Below are 17579 nucleotides of genomic sequence, written 5' to 3'. Positions count from 1 at the left end.
GATATGAACACAAAATATTTTGCCAAAATACTTTTCATTCTATTACTCCTTAGGGAATAAGCCTTCAATAAACCTTACCTACCTCTAGGATATATCAAACCACTTTAGCAAGCACTCAAAGACCTTAAAGATGTAACAGCAAACTATGATGCAGGTATTTCATTTATGGATATATAGCCAAAGAAATGTAATTTCATGTGCACCAAAAGTCACAAACAGAAGTTTTCATAGCATTATTTGTATTATCCCACATTCCAAAAGCCATCATTAGGACCACAACTGGAGAATTTAATGATAGGAATACTATACAGTAATTAAAAATGTACAAACTTTTGTTATAGCTAATGATATGAAAAATTCTCACAAAAATAACTGAGTAAAAAGAGCTGCATGAAATAGAATATACACTGTACGAAGCAAGTTATATAAAGTTCAAAAATAGGCAACATGAGTTTATGGTTTATTATAATAATGGTGACCTCTGAGTTGAGGATATGAAAAATGCTACTGTGTGCAAGTAATGTTCTAGCTCTTTGGTGATGTTCGTGTACATTATGATTTATGCACTCTTCTATATGTATGCTATAATAAAAATCACCTAAGTGCATGTACACACACATAGCAATATAAACTGACTACTGGATAACATGGTAGATTTAATGGAAACGTTGCCCTCAATTCCCTCCAGAAACCCTTATAAAGGAATTTTTTCATAGGCAGAAAAACACAAAGACAAAGAGGAGAATACACAGCAGCCATCCACTTTTAGAAGACAGAAAACAGATCAATGAAGCATAAGTAATTTATCAGATTTTAAAATGTTATAAACTAAAAACAGCGTGGTAAACCAGAAAGCTGAATGACACTAAAGACCCACTGACCTAGTAGAAATTATATTCCAGATCCTTCCATGCTCTGCTCATCTAGATGGGTGCCTTATCTTAACCTATCCGGGATGAAGTATATAGTTATTCTCAGGAGATTGCCAAAGAGAGAACCTGCATATTGAAGGATACCAGTTACAATGGAGGCTGGATGTGTTATATTGAAAACAAGGAGATTAAGTGATTGTTTACATACTAACATTGAGATCTTTTCTTTCTTACTATATCTAGCAGCCAAATTATACCCTGCAGGTAGGCAATTGGGGAAAACCTCACTGGGGTATCTGAAAGCCCAAAGAAAAGAACTGAAGATACACAACAGAAGTTCCTTGAAAACATGCCTCAACTATGTTATCCTACTATAAAGCAGACAGTCAACAAAGCTCCACCACACATATTGAGCTAATCCTTTTTTAGCCCATGATATTAATGGAGAGTAACTATATAAAGGATAGTAGGTAATAAAAAGATAGAGGCTAAAAGTTAAAACAAACAAATAATCATTTATATACAGAAAATAGAGAATATGAAAGAAGAATGAACAAAATTAAACAATATTCTGAGCAGTATGGTAGGACTGCTTTATCTTAAGATAAAGACACTTTTAAATAAATCATTCAGAGAATTTAGAAGACCCCTTTAATATTACAAATATGATAGCATACACAAACATATCAGTGGAAGTGTTGAGTTAAAATTGAGCAGCTTTAAGAAAAAAGGAGAAGAAAATGAAAAAAAAGAGAAAAGTACAGTAAAATTACAGTACTATTCCAGGTGATCCGATATCAAAATAATAGTAGTTTCAGAAAAATAATAGAATAGGGAAAAGGAAAGAGATCACATCATCAACAAAAAGATTTAAGAATATTTCCCAGGACTGATGCATCCCGAGTTCTCAGCAAAATGGAAAATAGAAGACCCTCACCAAGACACATTATCATAATATTATTAGGAACAAAAAGAAAATCCCCAAAGGTTGTAACAAGGTAAGAATGAGGAATCAAAATAGCATTAGAATCTGTCAACACAAATTTGAGAAGTAGGTGACAGCAGAGAAATGCTTTTCAAATCCTGAGAAAGATATTTTCAATCTAGAATTCTGTAGCTAGAAAAACTAACATCTGATTGTGAGATATACCTCATAATTTTAGAGTTACAAGGTCTAAAACTTTTTTATTACTTACCTCTATTCTTGGTAAGCAATTGGAGTATATACTCCCAACAAAATAAGAGAGCAAACTAACAAAAAGATGCCCTGCATTGGGCTCCCTGCTTTTCCCTCTGCCCCTCCCTGCCACTCTTGCTCACGTGCGGTCTCTCTCTCTCTCTCAAGTAAATAAAATCTTAAGAAAAAACCCAACAACAAAACAAAACAAATCCCTTTCTGGCTGAGGAGAGAAGAGACTGATCCTCCAGAGGTAGCAGGACTCAGCCAGTATTATGCCTTTTATATGCAAACTAACCAATTCAGAGCTCTTCCTCTATATCTGGTCTATACACCCCAGGAGGCAAAATTTCTCTGCCGTAATCATCCCAGGGCCAGGTACCAGGTAACCAGGTACCAGATAACCCCTGTAGCTTAGAGTCTGCTATAATTATTCAAACTAGACAGTTCTAAACTTGCCTTGCCTTGCCTTTGTCATGGAAACTTCAGTTAATGCCTTGGCCTGAGCTCTCCCCTTACTTCTGCCCTCCGGCCTACTTACTCTGTGGCTCTGCATAGCATTCAGTGTCCCCTCTCTGACCCTTGTGAGTATAATAAACTTCTTCCTTCCATGGCTCATTCCCATTTCCTCCTGTGGCTGCACCTACTTCACCATACCATATCCAATATGTCCATCCTTAGAACATTAGAAAAAGTACTTAGACAATTAAGTTATGATCTAAACTTTTTACACAGAATACATTTTTTACATTTTTACTGAAAAGAAAAACTGCCAAACAAGGTTATTCATATTTGAGTATTCAACAAACATTCTTAAAATAAGTGAAGTAAGCCAGTTATTTGAAGGAAAACAACAGACAGTATTTATCGCCATGATGGAATTTTAACTTTCAAATGAAGATTAAAATTTTGGAATACTATTATGTGACTTGATAGCTTCCCCATACTTGAAGACTTTTCTGGTGAGATCACTGGTAGTATTTATGAATGTGAATTTTTGATATTAAATGAGGAAATGTGTCAACAATTGATGGCCTACATAAGATGGTGAAGCAGTATTTCTAAATGAGTGATGCATGCATGTTACAAAACCACCTGTGCATATAGATAAGCTATCCATTCAAGGTGCAAGATAGACTAACAGACTTCATTGTAAAAGTTCATTGATATGGTTTAGATTCTACAATAAGCTATCTGTTAAGAAACTTCCATTATCTAGCTTTGATTGAGTATAAATAAATAAAAATATCCACAATTATTTGATAAAATTCCTCTCTTTTCTAAGTACATACTGTGTGAGGCTGCGTTTTCTTTATATACTTCAACCAAAACAATGTATGACTGAATGCAGAAAGTAGACATGAGAATCCAGTTATCTGTTACTAAGTAGGCATTAAGAGATTTGCAAAAATATAAAACAACACCATTCTTCTCTGTAAACACTTGTTTTGCAAAAAACAGTTATTTTTCATAGGAATATCTTATTTATGCTTATCTGTAACATTTTGGGGGGTTATTTTAAAATTGAATAATTTTTTTAAAGTTTCCAAGTTTTGGGGCAACTCTCTCAGGTACCCCCCTCTTCAGAAGCTTTGTACAATCACTTTACTCTTGTTCAATAAACTTTGCTTTGCTGCCCACCAAAAAAAAAAAAAATTTCCAAGTTTTTATTTGTAGTATGGTAAATATAAATAGATATAGCCCATATAAAGAAAAGGTTTGGGGGGTTCTCCTTAAATTTCAAGAGTGGGATACTGAAATGAAAATGTTTGAGCACCACTGGAGTATATAATGCCTAGAACTGAAAAGTCAAAAAGTAGCAATATAAACATTTTTGAAGAGTTATGCTTTTGTAGGAAATGCTGAAGAATTAAGTACTTCAAAGTATCTGAAAGTTTGATAAAATTATTCCACTATGTAAAAAACCATGAAGATCTCAAAATGTATGCTTATATCTATTATAATAACTTGTAATTGGTGGCTTGGATAAAACTTGCAGTGATCACATCTCTTCATTAATAATAATAATAAAGGTTATAATATTGCTTACTTTGCAGAGTTTTGTGATAACCAGAAATAACGTATATAAGGCCTAGTGCTTGGCTTGTTGTTACTATTTTTAATTAGTTATAATTATTGTAGTGATAAAGAAGAAAATGTGACCTGAGAAAATAAGATCCAAGATATGTAGAATATATAGTTATTTGTGGGTTTTTCCCCCCTGTATTATCCACTCCTGTTGTTTTCTACCTTTTCCATAAAAGGAACTCATGGGCCATATGGTGATCTAATAGTGAAACATCCCAAACTACCCAGCCATATTCTTATCGGTTTTATGTAAGTGATTGCACACAGTATTTCATATTTATTTATTTATTTATTTATTTATTTATTTATTTATTTATTTATTTTTAAGATTCTATTTATTTATTTGAGAGAGAGAGACACAGCGAGAGAGGGAACACAAGCAGGGGGAGTGGGAGAGGGAGAAGCAGGCTTCCCACGGAGCAGGGAGCCCGATGAGGGGCTCGATCCCAGGACCCTGGGATCATGACCTGAGCCAAAGGCAGACGCTTAACGACTGAGCCATCCAGGCACCCCTCATATTTATTTTTAAAAACTATTTAAAATATTTTAAAACTGCTGATCTAGTTCAGTGCAGCATCGACTTATGAAGAACTTATAATATGATGATGTCACAGTTTTATTATATAATATCTAATTAAGAAAAAAGTAACTCCTGAACTGATAAATTTTTGTCACTATTTTCAGTGGGAGGAGTTAATTGCTTATGATTACCAGTTTTTAAAGATTTTATTTATTTATTTATTTGAGAGACAGACACAGCGCAAGTCGGGGGAGGAGCAGAGGGTGAGGGACAAGCAGACTCTGTGCTGAGTGCAGAGCCGGATACAGGGCTCTATCCCACAGCCCTGAGATCATGACACCAGATGAAATCAAGAGTCTGACATCCAAAAGACTGAGCCACCCAGGTGCCCCCTGATTACCGTTTTTAAAAGTGAGGATGCCTCTACACATAAGCAGATTTTATAATTGCCTTGACTCAAATATTCTCATTTCATGTTTTCTAGTTCTAAAATTACAAGTAATTTAAAAATAAATAATTTTGAGTGTTTGTTAAGTAATAAATTCTTTCCCTTACATTGTTTCATTTAATTTTCAAAACAATAAATATGGAAATTATTAAATTAAGAATTTGAAGATGGGTAAACTTAAGTCATTTGTAAATTTCATCCTATTAAAATAAAAGGTTAAATCTTAACCCAGATCTGCTTTATCCCACAGTCTTGTGTAACACATCTAACTCTCACCAAGATCCCTGGTGAAAGGCTGTGGGAATGTGGAAAATTATCATTGAAGTAATTCATACTATGATGTTAATATTGACTTAATTGTTACATATTCTCTTCTGAAGAGAGAATTAGGGAAATGGAAATTTTATAATACAAGTCTCTGGAGTATGGCTACATTAATAGAAGAGCTCAGAAAGAGTTGAGGAAGGAGGAGTTTCAGTGACAGATTTTGTCGACTTTACCAACTGTCTTAGGGCTTGCCATTCTATGATAATCAATGTGGATATTAAAAATATTCATAACTCAAGATATGAAATACAGTTTGCCTCCAGAGTCTCAATGCTGAGTTTCTCTACGCTGGAGACAATGTGATTCATTAACTTGTACACAGATGAAAGAAAGATAGTTCTTTTTTATCTGTCTCATATTTACTGTTGTTAGTTGTTACTATATACTAAGGACTAAACGTCAAGTGTAGCAGATGGGTAAAAGGATTTTCAGTATGCTCACAAACAATTATCCAACAAAAACATTGAACATCTTGGCCAGGTCTCTTACTATTAAAACCATGTTATCATTAAAACATATCGTAAGAATATGTTTTTGGTGAGGTGTAGTATTTAAAAAATGGAATCTCTAATTCTGCAAATTGTTACAGACTTTTTCTATTAAGACAATGATAGAAGCTCCTGTTCTATTACTTTCATACTAAACCAACAAAAGCCATTGTCAAAAGAATCTACGCATATGGTATTTATAAAATGTTTAGTTTGCTTCATATGATTTTATTTTACTCTGGACTTCTTGCAACTCAGATAGTCTTCCTTTTAAATTACTGAAGATAATTTAATAATACTGTTTTTCTTAGACAAAGAACTATTCATTGTTTAAAATCAAAGAACGACTTTGGGAAAGTTGAAGGATGAGTGAATTTTTATTTTAGCTTTTAGAAATATGTTGGTCACATTTTATGATACCACACCTTAGCTGACAAAGTGGCCCTTTCTCTACTTTTTTTAGACTGACTATGAAAGAACCAGCATTATTTTAAAAATTAAATATTCCATTCTGTTAAAAATTCTCACTGATAAAATATAGAATAAAAGAAAAAACTCTGAGATCCTGTATCCTTTCCTAAAACTTCAGGGATATAGCCATAGGTAAAAAGAGATAGTTAGAACATCCTGGATATGAGGTTAGGCAAAGGTTTACAAAAAGAATTGGAGTAGCTGTATACTGTGGGAATTAGCATATTGTACCATTTCTAGAGAAGAGATATAACTTAATCCAAATTACCTATGCAGAAATTCACTTTTTTATTTTTATTTATTTATTTATCTTAAAGATTTTATATATTTATTTGACAGAGACACAGCAACAGAGGGAACACAAGCAGGAGAAGAGGGAGAGCCCGATGCAGGGCTCGATCCCAGGACCTTGGGATCATGACCTGAGTGGAAGGCAGATGCTTAACGACTGAGCCACCCAAGTGCCCCAGAAATTCACTTATTTAAACTCTGAGGACTAGGAAATAGTAGCAGAAGGAAATGTCTGTCCTGACCAGGAGAGCTATACTGACAGACATCTTCTAGAACAAAAATATATGCAAGGGTGTTTAATTTGATTGTGATGTGGTTCAAGGGGATTACACATACCTGTTAGGAGACAAACATTGGACACATATATAGGTCACCTTTTTTTCAAGGATAGATCAGGGAAAAAAATTTATTTAGGCAACAACCACAATAAAAAGTAAATTATTGACCTAAGTTGACAAAAGTTGTTATATATGTGAAAGGATTTCTACCAAAACAACAACAAAAAAACCCAAAATATTTTAAATACATATGCAGTCTTCAATAAAATATAAAAACTTCATTACATAAGAGGGAAAAAATGAGTTGAAAATGCAACTGCCTTATTGAGATCCAGAATGACGTTACAAGGAGTCAATAAAGAGAAAGAGAAAAAGGGTAACTAAAAACGCAGTAGCAAATGAAAATGTGCATTAGTAGTACCAAGAGAGAAAGTATAACATTATATTCCAGAAAATTATATCAGTGATGTGGAGGAATAATTACAGAAGTTCTTAAGGAATAAAAGAGAAGAAAATAATTTAAAAGATGATAGCTATGGAAGCAAGGGATATAATCCAGTTTATATAGATTATCAGAGTCCTGAGAAAGAAGCAGGATGTGACTGCCAGAGAGTAAACAAGCACACAGGATAAACTGAGTAATACCTAAGTCTTCAGAGCAAAACCAGGCACTTTGATTCAATGGCAATGAAAAAGAGATATACGTGTATATATGTGTGTGTTTATATGTATATGTGTATTCTTATACAAATAAAACCTATAAAATGATTTTTATATATGTATATTTAATACATCTATAACTAGATCTTATTTTGTATCTATATTTAATTTTGTAGTTTTTTGTACTAGAAGATAGATATATAAATTTAATGTATCTATATATCTATATTCTCCTGTACAATTTTTGTAATCCTTGTACTATTCTTATATACATATACATAATTACATACACATAGATAGGTATAGATATATATCTCCTGATAAAAATTTTTGCCCCTTTATTCCCTTCACCTATTTTGCCCATCTCTCCCAACCTCCCCTCAGGCAACCACCAGTTTGTTCTCTGTATTTGTGAATCTATTTTATTTTGTTTATTTGTTCATTTGTTTTGTTTTTTAGATTATACATGTAAGTAAAATTATATGGTATTTGTCATTTTGTGTCTGACTTAATTCGCTTAGTATAATATCATCTAGGTCCGTTCATATTGTCAAAAATGGCAAGATTACATTCTTTTTATGGCTGAGTAATATTCCATTACACACACACACACACACGCACACGCACACAACACCTCACATCTTCTTTGTCCATTTGTCTATTGAGGGACACAGGTTGCTTTCATATTTTGATTATTGTAAATAAGGCTGCAATAAACATAGTGGTGCATATATCTTTTCAAATTAGTATTTCTTTTTTTTTTTTCAGGTAAATACCCAGAAATGGAATTACTGGGTCATATGATATTTTTAGTTTTAGTTTTTGGAGGGGAAGGAGAAGATCCATACTGTTTTCCATAGTGGCTGCACCGATTTACATTCCCACCAACACTGCACAAGGGTTCACCATTTTTCACATCCTTGCCAACACTTCTTATTTCTTGTCTTTTTGATACTAGTCATTCTGACTGGTGTAAGGTGATAGTTCATTGTGGTTTTGATTTGCATTTCCCTGATGATCAGTGATGTTGAGCATCTTTTCATGTCTTTTGGCATCTGTATATCTTCTCTGGGAAAAAAATGTCTACCCAGCTCCTGGATTATTTGGGTATTTTGGTGTTGAGTTGTACAAGTTCTTTATAAGTTGGCTATGAATCCCTTATCAGATACATAATTTGCAAATATCTTCTCCCATTCAGTAGATTGCCTTTTTGTTTTGTTGATGGTTTCCTTCACTGTACAAAAGCTTTCTCGTTTCATGTAGTTCCAATTGTTTATTTTTGCTCTTGTTTCCCTTGCTCCTCAGGCCCTCTTTGGGTGATGTTTAGCAGCACAACTCTGATTTCTTGCCTTGTGCCTATAAGCATTTCGTGGGGCAAAATGTTGGTATGTTGTCTGTAAGAATTATACAAAGAGAGACACTTCCCTAGTCTGGGGAAAGGCAGGTGTCATAGTAGTTTGCTGATCTAAGAGGGAAGAATACTGTTTAACTGGTTGTTCACATAATACTTAGAATTAAATACTTTCCACCAGACTGGGTTGAATTTTCTGTTTCTAAATAAGACTGGAGTCAGTAGCATTTCAAATTCCTCTATGTCTCATCATCAAATTTTCACCAAGCAGTCTCATTGCAATTATCATTCAATACAGAAAGGCAGTTTAATTACATTTCCCAATATAGCTACATTATCATTTCATATAGCTGTCATCTTGATCCTAAAATAACCAAAGTCTGTTTCCTGTGAATGTTAGCATATAATCAACAATAACTCCCATAAAGTGACCTTTTCTTGACCCAAAGCTGAAAAGAAATGGTGGAATGTAGTTTCATGCTCAAAAGTCTCTTTTGAAAATTAGCAAACTGTTTAGAATAAAAGCTTTTGTTAGTGGCCGTTATCACAAATCTCATTGTGTGTTGCTCAAAAAATTGTCATACATTTACTGCAACAGACAAGAAACGTTAGATCCTCAAGAAGTTACAAAATATGGACTTGTCCCTTTATTTTCACTTAGTATGCAAGCTATTTGAGAATCTGAATGATTAGATACCATTAGAAAAACCCAAGGATTTATAAACTTGGACCCTAATTCCAGCTGTGCTTACTGTGGTGATTACTTCTCTGAATGTCTAAGCAAAATTATATCCACCTACTGTCTTATACTGTATTTACTTATGTCACCATGCAAACTAGTTTATTTGTGTGGGGGACTCACTAGGATTCGCTTATTGTTTTACTTCTGTTTTAATAAACATATTTAGGAAAGGAAAATCTACAAGTGAGCCTTGCCAAATAAAGCTATACTTAATACCAGTCTGCCTTGTATGGCATTAAAAAATATTTTTTTACTCTTTCTTGGTGCTCCATGATTATACAAGAAAGAAGATGAATATTTCAAAGTACAGAAATATTTCTTCATGGCTTTTTTAATAATGTGGGAGGGTAATTCAATAGAGATACTGAGTGGAATTACAGGGAGTTATAAGTGACTTTCTTTTTGTGCTTCAGATTCTAAACTAAAAATGTGGGTCAAATAAGGTTTTTTGTTTATCTTGATTGGTTTTGTTTTAATGAGTTCACTTTCATATTATTTCCACTAGCCTAAAAATCTAAAGTTTTAATGAAGGTCACAGTTGGGAATTTCTAAACTTTTTCTAGTACTCTCATTTTCCTAGTATTTTATTCTTTTCTCTCTTTTCTCTTTGGCCTCCCTTGCAGAATGTTGAATTAACCATATATTCCAGCTCATACCCCATTATCATATTTATCTATATCAAGAAAGCCCATTTCTTTCTTTTTTTTTTTTAAGATTTTATTTATTTATTTGACAGAGAGAGACACAGCGAGAGAGGGAACACAAGCAGGGGGGAGTGGGAGAGGGAGAAGCAGGCTTCCTGCGGAGCAGGGAGTCCGATGCGGGGCTCGATTGCAGGACCCTGGGATCATGACCTGAGCTGAAGGCAGATGCTTAACGACTGAGCCACCCAGGTGCCCCAAAAGCCCACTTATTTCATTTTATTTTCTTTCACCTGCATGCGATACTTCTATTGCTTCCTCTCACAAAGGCGCCTCTCCATTATGTTTGATATTTGTCTTTAAATACACAGATATCTTGGTATGCAATATAGTTTGTATTTGGGGCATGTTTTTTAGATTTACATAAATGTTATTGATACATGAATCTAAATTTTTTATCTCTTTTTCATACAGTATTATGTTTTTGTGATGTGTTGCTATATATACATCGAGTTTTTACTTCTGACTGCTACATTATATTCTATGATGTAGTCCACTACATTTTAATTATCTGTTCTACCCAGACATCTTTTACTACAAATAAATGAAAAGCAGTTACGGAATTGAGTGGGAATATAAGCCTAGGAGTGGAATTTCTAGGTCCGGAGTTATACACATAGCTATTTTTACTGAGTTCTGCAAGAGTGCTTTCAATAAGGGCTGCAACTATTTAAACTCTCAGTAGAAGTATATGAAATCTTCAATATTTCTGCTCCTCACTTACACTTGGTATTATCCATTTTTTTCTATTTTCAGCATTTTCATTTTTAAATTCACAATGACAAGCTTCCTAGTGAATTAAAGCATCAAATAGTTATTAGTCATTTGTGATTCTCTATTTTGAATTATATATTCCTGTCCTTTGTTCACTGGTTTTTATTAGATTTCAGATATCTTTCTTGTTGACATGTAGGAGTTCACTTTATATTCTAGTTATTATTATTTTGGTTTCAGACATGAGATTATCTTCTTCTAGCCTTTGGTTATGGGAGGAGCATAACAGTCAAGATAGACTAGGCTATACTGCATAAATAACATCTTCAAAATCTAAGTGGCTTAACACATAAAACATCACCTAAAATTTGTTGCAGCTCTGGTCAGTCTCTATGAGTCCCTTTGGACTGGGGACTTGGGACTTAAGGATCTAAAAGATTCCATCTGCTGGCACTGCCATTTCAAATATGGCCTTTACTCATACAGAAGCAGGGACAGTAGAGAGCATGGTTTAACCATAGTTTTTCCTAAGTATCTTTGACCAGAAGTAACACCTATCACTTTTGATCACTTTTACATATAGTCTATTGACCAAAATAAGATGCAGTTGCCCAATCTATCTACATGAAAGGCCAAAAAATTTTTGATGGGTATGTAGATAGTGATTACTCTCTGCCAAAAAAAAAAAAAAAAAGAGAGGGAGTTAAATTTGACATAATTTAATCTATCAAATTTTTACCTCATGGTTTATATTTCAGAAATTTTCATTATGAAGTATTTTTCTATCATGTAGCTATTCTTTCATATTTTCATATTTTCTTCCATTAATTTTATAGTTTTAGCTTTTGCATTTAAGTCTTTAATCTACCAGGAGTTCATGTTTGTTTGTGATGTTCGAGTGGTCTGTCTACATTTATTAATCCAAATTTCCCAATATTATTGTATTTAATAAATTCTTCTTTTTTCTTTGCTCTGTGCTACCCACTTTTCTATCATGTTATTATATCAAATCCAAGGTCACTTTTCCTATATTTCATTAATCCTCTCAACTTCATCACTAATACTAACGTCAGCATTCTTTTTAAAATCCAAGTAATATATCTCTTGATTTCTAAAATTTGCTTTACATTTATTAATTTGTTAACAAACTTATTCATTTAACAAATATTAAATGAACATTTCCATATCCCAAGAACTAGATAGGCATAGGGAGTATATAATTGGCCATTTTTATGTATAAAAAGTATTTTTTAAAAGATTTTATTTATTTATTTGAAAGAGAGCATGAGAGAGAGAGCAGAGAGCACAAACGGGGAAGGTGGGGAGAGGGGCAGAGGCAGAGGGAGAAACAGACTCCCTGCTGAGCAGGGAGCCTGATGTGGGGCTCAATTCCAGGACCCTGAGATTATGACCTGAGCCAAAGGCAGACGCTTCACCAATTAAGCCACCCAGGCACCCCTATAAAAAGTATTTAATAGTGACTCTGGGTAAGCTGTTTAGCCTTTCAATGCCTCAGTTTCTCATCTATAAAATGGAGGAAATTTTCCTTATAATTTTGTTGGAAGAATTAAACATGTTAATAGAACACTCATCAAGTGCCTGGTATATAGTAACTTTTCATTAAATGTTAATTATTCTTACTATATTAATTATTGTCATTACTTCTTGTTTTATTGTTTTAATTTTATTTATTTATTTATTTGAGAGAGAGAGAGTGCACAAGCGAGTGGGGGGAAGGACAGAGGGAGAGAGAGAATCGCAAGCAGACTCCCTGCTGAGTGCAGAGCCTGAAGTTAGGGCTCAATCTCAGGACCCTGAGATCATGACCTGAGCTGAAACCAAGAGTCAGACACTCAACTGACTGAGCCACCCAGGAGCTCCACTACTATTGTTTGACTACCAAAAATCTTTGAGTTTTTACATTCTCCTTTGATATCTATTTAATCATTGATCTTCTGCTTGCTTAAGAGTTAAAATAAATATAAAACAACCTAATAAATTCTCAAAGAAAAGAAACAAAAATTTACCACCAAGAAATAAGGCAACAAAGAGATGTCCTTCCTATTGCTTGAGAAATGAGGAAGCAAAAGAGTAGGTGAAACAAAACTTGGCAAATCATGTGGAGTTCAGCAAAGTGCACCTAACCTCCGATGGCCTTTAAGAAGTAGTCACTATAAATCTTCAAAACCTCTTTCCACTTTCCCAAGGAAAGTTAAAAATGCTTCCTGACTCAATTTAAAAAAAAAAAGAAGTGACACCTCTGCCGCGATGAGAATACTAGATAAGTGAGTAAAAACTCTGGTAGACAAAATCCCACCCTCTCCTTTTAATACTTAATCCACATTTGAAGCAAGAGTCATATGACATATTGTATTTTCCCTGCCAAGAGCTTTTATTAATAATCTTTATTATCAAAATCACTATTGTGACATTGATGTTAACATAGTATTTTAATATTTGAGAAGCCCCAAGTTCAAAGCCATAAACTAGGTTTTTAAAAAGTAAATGAGCTCTGGGTGTTATATGCAACTACTGAATCACTGAACACTAAATCAAAAACTAATGATGTACTGTATGTTCGCTAATTGAATTTAGATAATAAAAGAAAAAAAAACTTGCATATTTAAGCCTATAGTAACTGAAAAAGTTCATTTTAAGTTAGGATACTTACCATTTTGTCTACTGAGCTAATGATTTTTTAAAAGTTTCCTATTGTTAAATAATATAAATTATAAATATAGAACACTTTTCCTGGCTTAAAGGGGAAAGCATATACAAACATATCATTTAAGACTTGTTTGCAAATATTATTTTTGTCTTTTACAATATCCTTTTTCTGTTTCTTATAACTTTCAATCTGCATATATATCAGTTTTTAAAAAGTAGATATAATGTGTTTGAGCTAGAAATTTGCTAATGTCATTTGCTTATTGGTAGGAGTATAATGCAATCTTCAGATTATACTATTGCCAAATATTTTCATTTGAGGGTAATCTAGCATTTTTTGCCTTAACAACATGACTTGTTTTCTCTTTTCGGATTATTAACTCGTCCTCTATAAAATGAAATATAGCTGTTCTAGACAAAGAAGAGAAGTTAATCTGAGTGAAGCATAATCCCATGGACCCTAAAAAAGATTATAAACATCAAGAACCAAACAAATTATAACAGTTTTATTTACTTATTAGCTAGCATATTAAGCCACATCTAAAACAAACAAAAAATAAACCTGATTGTTTTCCTTCCCGATGTCATTGATTAGTCTTAACAGTCATTGCTACGTTATAGTGCTAACATGTACCTGTTTAATTTTCACAACATAATATGATTACAACAAAATACAAATGGAGAGAGCATGTTGACCCCATTGGGCATTTTCTAACTTGCTTCTTAGATTGGTCAGGTTTTAGGTAATATGCTGTTTTGGATGGTAGCTGTTGTTTTGTCCAATGGCCAAAGTGGGGTTCACAGTGGGACTTACAAAACAAAGAGGAATAGAGTTATTAGAAAGAATTCATAATGTTGGCATGCCTAACTAAGGTATCTGTGCTTTCTGTTACTAGACTCAACAGATTTTCTGGCCCATCCCAAAAGAATAAATGCACTATTATTCTGAATTCTTTGGTAATTCTATGTTGAGAATTTTAAAATATGTATGTATATAAGACCAGGAAAGAATAAGAAATTTTTTTTTTCATGTTATTGTTTGTACTTTGAGTAGGCATTCATCTCCAGAAATGACTTTCTGACACTTTCTCAGGGACTAAATTTAGTCTTGAAAAACAAAAGGCAACCGTGAAGGGCAATATACAACTGTGTGGTAAAGATAAATATAAGGTACTTCCAATATGATATAAACTTTTTAAATGGTTCCTGGTTAGTTCAAAAGACTTTCATAAATTTCACTTAACTCAGTGCAAGTTATTTTTCCAAATGGTTCACACATCTGTAGTTCTCATTTAAATGCTTTTTTATTCCTTGTTGGATACAATTTGGTTTTACTGCCAAGGAAAACAGAACCCCTCTTTCAACTGTATCCATTTGGAAGAGGAGTGACATCTAATGACTAGTTAAGTTGAGGGTATTTATTCTTTAGGGGACATAGTTCCAGCTCTCCCCTGGAGAAAACTATTTGAAAATGATATTAAACATTTGTGTACTATAAAGTGGATTTTGGAAAAACACATCTTAAAAAGTCAGCAGGGACCCTGAATTTCATTTCAGGGTAAAGTTTGATCTTTTGTATCAAATACAAATCTATTTGAATTAATGAAACAAAATGTGATAATTCTCTCTCCCATAAAATACAACTGCTCTTTTCACCCCCCCACCAAATAGTTATATAGACAAGGATTATAAAAGTCAAAACTGAGTTTTCTTCTCGGTGTTGTTGAAATAAATTCATTTTCAATAGGGGTGCCTGGGTGGCTCAGTCGTTAAGCATCTGCCTTCGGCTCAGGTCATGATCCCAGGGTCATGGGATCGAGCCCTGCATCGGGCTCCCTGCTCTGCAGGAAGCTTGCTTCTCCCTCTCCCACTCCCCCTGCTTGTGTTCCCTCTCTCACTGTGTCTCTCTCTGTTAAATAAATAAATAAAATCTTAAAAAAAAAATTCATTTTCAATAGAGGTTAGTTTGTCATGGTTTGATTTATTGCACTATTTTCAGTTAAAAGAACGAGGTATACCTACACTTCCCATAAGGATAAACTGTAAATCTGTAACTTACATTTTGGTCATGCTGCAATCTTAAAGAATAAAGATGAGACAGAAGGATTTTCAGGGCTGAAGGAAATACTTCTTCATGAAGGTGGTGAGAATAATAAAGTCTGGTCAGTTTTCCTGCAGAGAGAACACTGACAAATCAGCATAGAATTTTTTAAGTGTTATTGGTCAGGAAAATTAAAAATGGATTGTTTTATTACTGGCATCAGTGATTTACAGCTTGCCAAAGGTAACTGCACTGCTCAAGGGTAAAGGTGATACATTCTTCTCAATTCAACAGAATTTTGGAATATCCTAACATTCCAAGTAAGGAATAGGCAAAGTAATCCACGAGATGTCCAATTTGTTTTGCATTGGTTACCAAAAAAAAAAAAAAAATCAGAATTTAAAGTTGATTGAAATTCAGAGATGATTTGCTGATCGATATGTAAAAAGTTATTCCCAAAGGCCACTTTCTTTCTCATGCCAAATAGTAAGTCTTCTCACTGTAACTTATTTTCAAAAAATTTTTTTTATCTATTTAAGTAATCTGCAAGGTGGGGCTCAAATTCATAACCCCAAGATTAAGAGTCACATGCTCTTCCAACTGAGCCAGCTTTTAAGTAAGTTCTACATTCATCATGAGGCCTGAACTCACAACCTTGAGATCAAGAGTCACATGCTCTACCAACTAACCCATCCAGGCACCCCCATAATTTATTTTTAAATATTTCACTTACCTTTTTCTTTGCTTATGTTTTCAGCTCCAGTTTTGTATTCAGAATTTTGCTATAATGTCACCTCAAGGATGCTTGAAAACTCAGTCTAAGGTAGACATACATCTACTCCCTGTTACTACAAGATTATTACATTATCTTGTGTTATTTTATAAAGCATGTTAGTATACCAACTAGTCTCCTCGGTAACCCCATAAGAAAGATTCTCTTTCCAAACAGTCCCAGAAAAAGGGTAGGAATTGTGTCTCTTTAAATAATTTGTATTATGTGTCTAATGTTTAACTGTCCATGTTGTAACAATGATGGTTAAAGTTGATTGGCCAGGCTATAGTTATATGTCTAACCTGAGAGTGGGGAGATGGTTGGTCCCCTAAAGGAAAATCATGGTAGCGGAGGGTGATATGGATGGTATGCAATGTTACAATAACAATTGATTACTGTTTCCAACAGTCTTTATATTTACATATTCTATCCCCAAAGCCAAAATAACTCTAGAAATTTTAGATTTTAATATATATATATATATAAACATATAAAATATATATATAAAAGATATCTCTAAGAATAGTATCTTTATGAATTTTATGAGTTTTTTACGGAAATATATTGACTCTTAAGAGACATAATAACTTCATGTTTATTTTGTATGAAATTTTTATAGAAAATAATATTTAAATGTAGGAATAGTTTGAATATTAGATTTTATTTCAGAAATCCTGGGTCTAAATTTGAAGTCTATAGCAGTAAGTTATCGTTATTCTAAAAAAATTGTAAGTTCCTTATTATTAAACAAATTAAGGGTAAACTAATATATCAACGTACCACTGAATGCAGTACCATCTGGTATTTTCATACTCACATTATTGCTCACATGTTGAAAATATGTCTTAACACTTATACATATGATAGCTTTTATTTCTTTTCAGAATTTTGGGAGCTAGTGGTGTGACTAACATCTTCATAAAAATTTTTTTTTCTGAAATATATATCAATTTAGTAATTCAATAAGATTG

The sequence above is a fragment of the Neomonachus schauinslandi genome, chromosome 4 (assembly GCF_002201575.2).
Source record: "Neomonachus schauinslandi chromosome 4, ASM220157v2, whole genome shotgun sequence".
In the NCBI taxonomy this organism is placed as follows: Eukaryota; Metazoa; Chordata; class Mammalia; order Carnivora; family Phocidae; genus Neomonachus; species Neomonachus schauinslandi.
The sequence above is the reverse complement of the archived record's forward strand: the minus strand, read 5'-3'. Positions refer to the sequence as shown.